This window comes from Canis lupus, chromosome 9 (genome assembly GCF_011100685.1).
Source record: "Canis lupus familiaris isolate Mischka breed German Shepherd chromosome 9, alternate assembly UU_Cfam_GSD_1.0, whole genome shotgun sequence".
Classification (NCBI taxonomy): Eukaryota; Metazoa; Chordata; class Mammalia; order Carnivora; family Canidae; genus Canis; species Canis lupus.
Window position 1 is genome coordinate 54,411,928 of NC_049230.1, and position 8,751 is coordinate 54,420,678.

The 8,751-nt window shown below is 57.5% G+C and overlaps 1 long non-coding RNA gene across 1 annotated transcript; it reads left to right on the forward strand.

Annotated features, from left to right (window-relative positions):
* The first annotated feature begins 6,037 nt into the window (after nucleotides 1–6,037).
* Nucleotides 6,038–8,079, forward strand: LOC119873439. The gene is made up of 3 exons (XR_005364081.1): nucleotides 6,038–6,172; nucleotides 6,478–6,658; nucleotides 7,122–8,079. It is a non-coding gene; the product is annotated as an uncharacterized LOC119873439 (long non-coding RNA).
* The last annotated feature ends 672 nt before the right edge of the window (nucleotides 8,080–8,751 follow it).

The window sequence follows — 8,751 nt, forward strand, 5'->3', positions numbered from 1 at the left end:
CCTCAGCTTCCACATTTGTAAAGTGGGGTACCGCAGGCTCGGGGAACCTCCGTGATGCCATCGGACCAAAGAAAAGGAACTTGGGAGACACCTGTGTGGCTCAGTTGGTTAAGTGTCTGCCTTCAGCTCAGGTCATGATCCCGGGGTCCTGGGATCAAGCCCCACAGCAGGCTCCCTGTTCAGCGGGGAGCCTGCTTCTCCCTCTGCCTGTGGCTCTGCCTACTTCTGCTTGTGCTCTTTCTGTCAAATAAATAAAATCTTAAAAAAGAAAAGGAACTTGGTCCTTTAAGAAGTCCCTACTGAGGGCAGCCCGGGTGGCTCAGCGGTTTAGCGCTGCCTTCAGCCCAGGGCCTGATCCTGGAGACCCAGGATCAAGTCCCATGAAGGGCTCCCTGCATGGAGCCTGCTTCTCTCTCTCTCTCTCCCTCTCTCTCTCATGAATAAATAAATTAAAAAAGAAATTCCTACTGATTCCTCAAATGGGGAGGAGGCCTGTGAAGGCCGGGAGGTGCAATCCTACCTGGGGATCAGTGAGCTATTCCCAGGACCCCAATAGACCAAGGTCAAAGGCAAAATTCGAGGCTGTCAGACCCCTGACAAGCATGTAGTCAGGCCACCTGGCCTTCTGTGGGTCTCCTGGTCCAGAGTCCTCTCCTCCCATCATCTCCTGACTTAACCCCCAGGCAGGGGCCCCCTCACCTGCGGGGTCTCATCAATTCCTCTCAATCCCCCAAGGGAGGACTGCAGCCAGAAAGGTCAGAGTTCTACAGCGCCCAAAGTCCCCTCTTGGGCTGTGGGGATCATTCTTGCTTGAGCACCAAATCGCCCCAAGACACACACACCACCCACCCTAAATGCGGAGCCTCCATAAAGCCCCTTATTAAGAAATTGGTCAATTTCCTGCTAATTAAAATAAATACTATGCCACATTAAAGGCCAATTAATTTTCGGAGCTGCCAAGGAACTAGGGCCTGGAAAATGTGTACCCCACCCCCCCTCTGAAAAGGGCAGGGCCTATGGGATTGGGGGGGCGGGTAGGAAGCCAGGACCAGTGGTGACCCGTGACCAGGCTGGCAGCAGGGGCTGCTGGGCGGGACTTCCCAGTCCAAGGAACCCCCCACAGCTCTAGATTGTATTTCTCCCAGGAAGCACTGGACCAGAGACCAAGTCTCCTGAGCCAACCCTGCAATCAAAAAGCAAGCACTTTCTCCATAACAGGCACCCTTAGTTTCTGAAAAAGATGGAGTTCTGGGATTGTGGTCACCAGGTCCTGCACCCCTAAGTTATCTCACCGGCCCCCACAGAAGCCCTTGGAGGGAGGTGCCATTGTTCTTCCTTTTCCGTGGAGGATTTTACCACAGCCTAAACTGGCAGAGTAGTTGCTATGTCCACATGAGAACACATCTCATCACTTGTGTTTGTTCAAGGCAAGGCTGACCTGCTCCTGCATCATAAGAAATCTCCTGTTCACTGAGAGTTCTGCACATGCCAAGAGGCCTACTAGGCACCATGCAGCTGTCATCTCACTGAATCCTCACCAGGGCACGAGGCTCAGAGAGGTTCGGTAACATGCCCAAGGTCACACAGCCTGCCCATAGCTTAGCCATGGCAATCTGCTGTCTTTAAGGTCCAAGTTTTTCCATTTCCTCAAGGTCAAATCCAAGGTCGATGGGTCTTCTCCTCTCCTGGCAGGGCAGCAAGCTAAAGAAAAGAACACTGGGTTCACCACATGACCTTGAACACAGCCCTTTCTCTCCCGGGGTCTCAGCTTTCTCATCTGCCAAATGAAAGGGCTGAAAGCAATAACCCCCTGACCCTATTCAACTGGAGCATCCTGCAGGGACCCTTGGTCTGGGGCAGATGGCTGGGAGCAGAGCATCCAGCCGGACTGTAGCAATAGCCGCCCCTCTGCCCGGACAGGGAGACCTGGCTGCCTCCCAGCGAGCATCCAGAAGAAGCCCAGTGAGAGCGGTGGGGACAGGGGCCCAGGCAGGGCTGATCCCAGAGCACCCCCTCCCTGGCTGTCTCCATGCTGCAGACTGCTCACCAGGCCGTGACAGCGACCTCCTCTCTGACCCCAGCAGCTCCTGTAGGATCCGGGAACCTGCTGCCCACCTACACCCTCCTCTCTGCTCCTCACCCAATCCCTGAGATCAGCACTCTGCCCAGGCCAGGAGTAGAAGGCAGGGGAGGCCCGCCAGGGAAGGGCAAGGAGAAGTCAGGGGCTGGGGAGAGCAGATGGCGGGGGGCGGGGGGGGGCTCTGACCCTCTGTGGAGCCCCCATGTCTCCCCCTCCTGCTGAGCTCTAACTTAGAAACCCCAGCATTTCACAGAAGCTTCTCCCTTGGGAATCATCAGAGAAGCACTGAGGCGTCCTGTTTCTCCTTGATAAGGAAGGAGAGTGGGAGTGGTCTGCTGTTTGCTGTGAAGCTCACTGCTTCGGGGAGGAGGCTCCAATCACCCAGTCCCCTCTGAGGAGCACCTACTGTGTGACAGGCACAGTGCTGGGCACCCAGCACTGGAGAAGGGATCGGCCATGGCTTTCGTGCCTGAGAAGTCACCCTGAAGTAGGAGGATCAGACAAGGAGGGAAACGCGGACTGTACCCCAGGAACTGCCACTTGGCTTTGTGTGCACAGAACTCCGGACAGCTGTCAGAGGTGTCAAGCAACTTGTCCATGCGGTCCTATGGGTGGAGCTGACAGGCCGACTGGGGTTCAAGTGCTCAAGGTCTTTTGCATCGTGCTGTCAAGTTTAGAGGCAATAGTAGTAACCGTGACAGTAGCTGCCCCACCGCTGAACGGTTACCGTGTGTCCAGCACCCACCGTGCTTAGCCTGCCTCAGGCCCTGAGGCTCCCTGAACCTGCCAACAATCCCAGGAGGTGGGTGCTGTTAACCATCCCCATCGAGGGATGAGGAACAGAGGCCCAGAGAAGCTGCTGGCGGTCACACAGCTGACAGGGCCAGGCTGGCGCTCGGACTCTGGCTCCTAACTCTCACCCAGCAGCGTGCGCCACCTCTAAGGAGTGTGAATTTCTGAGAGCCATGAGGAATTTTTAAGGGGCGTGGGTAGCATGGTCTCAGTGCCCTGAACCCCTAAGTCAGGCTCGTGGAGACTTCGCACGTCTGCTTCCTGGGTCCACTTCCCAGCCTCGATCTGTTCTCCTTTTTCCTTCTGCTCTTTGCTCAACACCAAGTTTTGGCCTGAGTCTTCTGCCCCAGCCTGCTGTCCTAGGGCTGTGGGGGGCCCTCAATTCCAGGGCTTTGGTCAGGGCATCCACCGGTTCCACTGGTCAGGGGTCTCAGCCCCTCCGGCCCTTCCTGGGGACCCCGTGTTGTCCACTCTCTTCCCTCTTGCCTGCCTTGCTCCAGGACAGCATCAAGGGAGTGTGCCTGGGATGCGACCTCCCACCGGAGCTGAGCAGCCCTCCGGAGCCAGCAGAGGTGGCCTTGCCTTGGGGTGCTGCCCCTTTATACTTCCTCTCCCAGCCTCCAGCTGCCTCAGCATTGTAGGCATCACAAGACAGCAGATGTGGGAGACCCTGCAGCATGTCCATTCTCCAACCACCCCATTGTGCAGATGGAGCAGCCGAGGCCCAAACATGGACAGTCTGCAGAGCAGCTGGGCACCAGGCTTTCCTGCACTCTTGCCACAGCTCCAAGATCCTGGTCTTTCATCCTGTTCCCCCACCCCACCCCTGCCCCTGCCCCTGCCCCCCAGGGCCACATGTTTACCGAGCACTGTGTGTTTTTTTGCACAGGGCGTATCACACTTGGTCCTCACGTAAGGCCAGAGGATGGTGGGTTAAAATAGGAAGTCTGGGGGATCCTTGGGTGGCGCAGCGGTTTGGCGCTTGCCTTTGGCCCAGGGCGTGATCCTGGAGACCCGGGATCGAATCCCACGTCAGGCTCCCAGTGCATGAAGCCTGCTTCTCCCTCTGCCTGTGTCTCTGCCTCTCTCTCTCTCTCTCTCTCTCTGTGACTATCATAAATAAATAAAAATTAAAAAAAAATAGGAAGTCTGGGCTCTCCTGGCTCCTTCTACCCCTAAAAATACAGAGTCCCATGATGTCAGCATCTGAGCCTCACAAAGTAGTAAAAAGAGGCAGGCAGTAGGGGGTCAATGACCTGCCCAAGTTCATGTAACAGGCCAGCCACGGTCACCAAGGGTCTCCTGTCTGTGGTCCTTCCTGTTATTCAGTGTTAAGACCAGAAAAAGCATTGGCCAGTGCTCCCCTTCCTGTGTTCGTGGCAGACATTACTAATTGACCTCAGGCTCTCTCAGCCCAGATGCAGCCTCGGAATCCTTCTCAACACAGGTTTCTCACTAGAGCCTTAACCACGGAGAGTTGGTGATCAAGGTGACACCCCTGTTCATCATCCTTCCCAGACTTCAGGATCTAATCTGATTTCGTTCCTGGCTGGGGGCCCAGCACATGGCATAGGTCACAGTAATCAACATTTGTTGACGGGGGAGGGAACAAATGGTGACCACTGAATGGATGGCACGGCCCAAAGCCAGTCACTCTAGACCCGTTTCCTCTGTAGTAACAACATGACGACGACAACAACAGTAATGTCCCAATCGCTGAGGCTTCCCAGGTCCTCCAAGGCATTTCAGCCGAGGTGAAGGATCACTCTGGGAGATCGTGTCCCCAGGGCCACATCTGAGGCCACCACCATGTGGCACAGTCAGGACCAGACCCTGCCTGCTGGCCCAGTTCTCTGCGCCTGACCCTGTCTCAGCTCGTTGTTTCCCATCTGACCAGTTGGAGTGGATCTAGTCCTGAACTGGAGACACCGCGGGGGTCGAGGGCAGATCCTAGGGACTAGGGCAGCAGTGGGTTGATTAGGAGCTTCCTCACCCTACTTGAAATTTTAGAATCGCAGAAGAGGGGAGACCGCAGTGCACCCCCTTCTGTGTCCACTGGCCCAGAGGAGGTCGCCGAGAGAGTTCAGCTGAGGTGGGTCTGCACAGCCCAGTCTCAGAGCCCCCAAGATGTCCTCTTTCCGGGCATCCTGTGAATGCAGAGTTGGTTGTTTATTTAATGCCTTCTTTAGAATGAGAAGCCCTTGGAGTGAGGGAAGTTAAGATTTGGGTCAAAATGGGTACTCGATAAATACTGGATGAAGGGATGGAAGGGAAGGAGGATTAAGTCATGAATACATGGATGGATGGATGGATGGATGGATGGATGGATGGATGGAGTGAGTGATGGGTGACTGTCCCCTGCACTGGGAGGGATCCAGTGACCCACGCAGGGAGGAACAGAGGATTGACTCTGAGGTGTGAGCAGGCAGGTCACCCCAAGGCTCCTTCCCCCCTCCCTAGCATTTTCATTAGGACCATCTGCTGCACCTGGCCCCTTGGCCCTCGCCCCTGAAAGATACAGACGCCTCTGCTGACTTTATTAAGGACCTATTAACCCAGTGTCTTTCAGACCTGGGTTATAGAAGCCAGCCCTGGGCAGGGCTAATGATGCTATCACTGCAGACCTTGGTTTAGAGCCCCAGAGGGGCTACAGTGGGGAGGGCTAGGAACCTAGGGTTACAGCGAGGGCTTTAGAGCCACACAGGTCTGCCTGCTTTAATCCTAGCTCCTCTGCTAATTGGCTGTGTGGCCTTGGGCCACTCACCTGCCTTCTCAGAGTTGCCGCTTCCTCACGTGTAAAATGGGCCAGTGATGTGCTTGTTTGAGAATTTACTGAGCTAACGCATTGTATCACTCGGCACAGAGGAAACACTTGCTATCACCAGTAACATCCTGAGAACCCTCTGGAGTCAGGCAGGGCAGAGGACTCACCCACATCAGCCACCTGACCCCTTTGGGATAGGCAGGTGCTGTAACCCTCCCTAATTTATGGATGAGCAAACTGCGAATAACAGGGAGATTAAGTCACGCAGCAGCCACACAGCCGGGAGGTGACAGGGCCAGGATTCAAATGTAGGCAGTGGACGTCACAACTGGGCAATTTCCTCCCTGGCTACTGAGCAGGAACAAAGCCTAGGCTGGGTGGGTGGGGCTGGAGGGGCACCTCTTCCACCTCCAGTGGCCCCTCTAGCGCCTTGAGGTGACAGCACAGCAGAGCAGAAGGAGAGCTGGGATAATAACAGAGATTTACAGTTTCCAGCGCAATTAACTGCACCATCTGGATGCCACACGTCCACCTGGGTGTGTTAGGAACCCCAACCCTTCGGCAGAAGTGGCAGGAAGGGATGGGAGGGGGTGGGGGGAGCTCTCACACACTGCCAGGTTGCCAGCAGAGTCCGTGTGGGGCCCACCTGGCTCCCCTCAAGCCCCACATACCCCTGAGGGGATCTCGTGCTAAGGGAGCTGGGTCCCTGCCAGTTTCAGAAGAGTCCAGAATGGCTGAACCCAAGGATACGAATGCAGAGGGGGCTGTGGCCTGAGCCAGGAAGAGGTCAGAGGAGGAGCAGTAAGAGTGACAGTAACACAAACACGATGCTTGCTTTCAGGAGTGCATGACGGTCCAGGACTCAAGCACCTTGTGTTCTGTGCCACGTTCCAGCCTTGTGATCCCCAGCAAGTGGCTTTGCCTGTCTGAGGACCTGTCCTCTCATCTGTGAAATCAGGAGCATCGTGGTACAGATCATGGCTGTCCTCACGAGGGCTGTTTTGAAGGCTAAATTGGATAAGGTAATGTACAGACCCCAGTGAGGTGCCTGGTGCAGAGTAATTCAGGGGTTACTGTGATTATCATCCCGAAGATGGACCTGCCCTAGGACAGAGCCAAGCCCAGAGTCTCAGGGCTCCCAGGTGGCAGTCCTGGGTCACACCAGGGAGACTGGACAGCCCCTTCCAGCTCCAACAATAGTGCCGTGTTCTGAGTACCGACTCCGCGCCAGTCGCTGCTAAGAACATTTACGCATCACTTCGAGGGATGATCACAATGTGGGAGGCGGGCATTGCACTGTCCCTACTATCCAGATGCTCAGGCTTCAGTGGGGCCTGAGCTGGGATTCATCCCCAGGACAGTCTGGTCCTGAAGCCCTGGTTCTCAGCACCAGCTACTGCCTGCCCTTGGACAGAGGTGGGGTCTTCTCTTTACTGTCGCAACTGCTCCCAGCTCCCTTTTAACTACGTCTTCGTTTCCTTCTAGAAGGAGAGGGCTAATAACGATGCCAAGTCGGCATGGTGGACCTGACATCTTCTGGATGTTAGAAGCTTCGCCTTCAGGGGATCCTCTGGCACACGTGGAAAGGGGGCCAGAGGAGAGAAGAAGGAACATCAATCCATGACCGCCCCCCACGTTCTTTCCTTGGTTCTGTGGAGGCCAGGTGGCCAGAATCCCATGGCCAGCACAAGGCCACCACACAGGGGACCAGGCTGGCTGGGGATGCGGGAGGGGTGCAGAGAGAAGAGCTGGAGGAGGTTTGAAGCAGTGGTTCCCCCTTCCTCACACACTGGCTCCCTACATTCTCATCTGGTCAGCCTGGACGCTGCAAGTCTGAGTCCACCCCATACGAAAACAAAAGCGTTATCATTTCCATTAGAGAAACCCCCAGAGACATGAGCTGCTCTGCTTGCCTTCCCTCTTGGCCAGTGTGGCCAGGGCAGGGGCCAGGAAAATGAAAGCTGTCCTGCCCAGGGGAGAGAGGTCCCAAAGTCCTTGGCCGGGGCCCTCTCCCGGGCCATACCCTGGGGAGCAGCCCAGAGGGCCTGGCGCCCACTTACACCCCCCTGCCTGCAAGGAGCAGTGCCAGATGGGGAGGCTCCGGCTCCTGGCCTCTGCCCCAGCTCCGCAGGCCCCGTGACCTGTCCTCCTGGGACCCCCTGGCCTGTCCATCTGAGGTGACCCTTCCCCCTTCCCCGCAGAAACCCAGACCTCTGACCCTTATTAAAAACAAACCAAACAAAATCTGGAAAGAAAAAAACCCTCCACAAACAGCCTGGGAGATGATCGTGTGTCTGCCCAACACACACACACACACACACACACACACGCACACGCACACGCACACCCCAGCTTCAGACGTGCGCGGCTGCAGCCAGGCTTTCACGTAAACAAGTTGCTGGAAAGTGCTTTTGTTTATGAAACATTTAGGTTTCCCTCAACTTCCTTGGGGGGAGGGGGTGGACTGGTTCATAGTTTTCTGGCCACCGGGGAGCGGAGAGGGAGCCTGGGGCTTGGCGGGGTTTCATCTCTGCCGGTTGGGATCTGGGGAAGGGCAGGCGAAGAGGAGGCGCAGGAAACCCGGGAGGGGGGCCCGGTCCCCGCAGGGCGTCAGGCTCCGCGGGGTCGCGGTCGGCCCGGACTCCCCTCGGCGGCCCCCGCACGCGGCCCGGCGCTCGGACCACACGGGGGACGCCGGCCGGTGCGTCCCTGCCCCCTGGGCTCCCGCCTCCAGCGCCGGGAAACCGACGGACAGGCCGGGAACAAAGGCGGACAGCACAGTTTTGCTTTTTTTCCTTTTTCTCCGCCGCCCCCCCCAGCCCCCCCCCGCACCCTAGCGTGCGGCGGGGCAGCTCCCGGGGCCGGGCGGCGCCGGGGCCGCGGCGGGTGCCTCCGAGACGCCCGCGCGGGGCAGGGCGCGGGGCGCATGCGCGGGCCCGGGCGCAGGAGGCCGCGGCCGCCCGCGCAGCCTCGCTCGCGCCGGTCTCCGTGGCAACGGGCTCGCGGGGGGAGGGGCCGGGCGGCGTGGGCTGCGGCGGCTGCTATTTCTGCCGCTTCCTGTTCCTCGCGGCCACGTCGCCATGGCAACGGTGTTACTCACCGCGGCCGCTTCCCG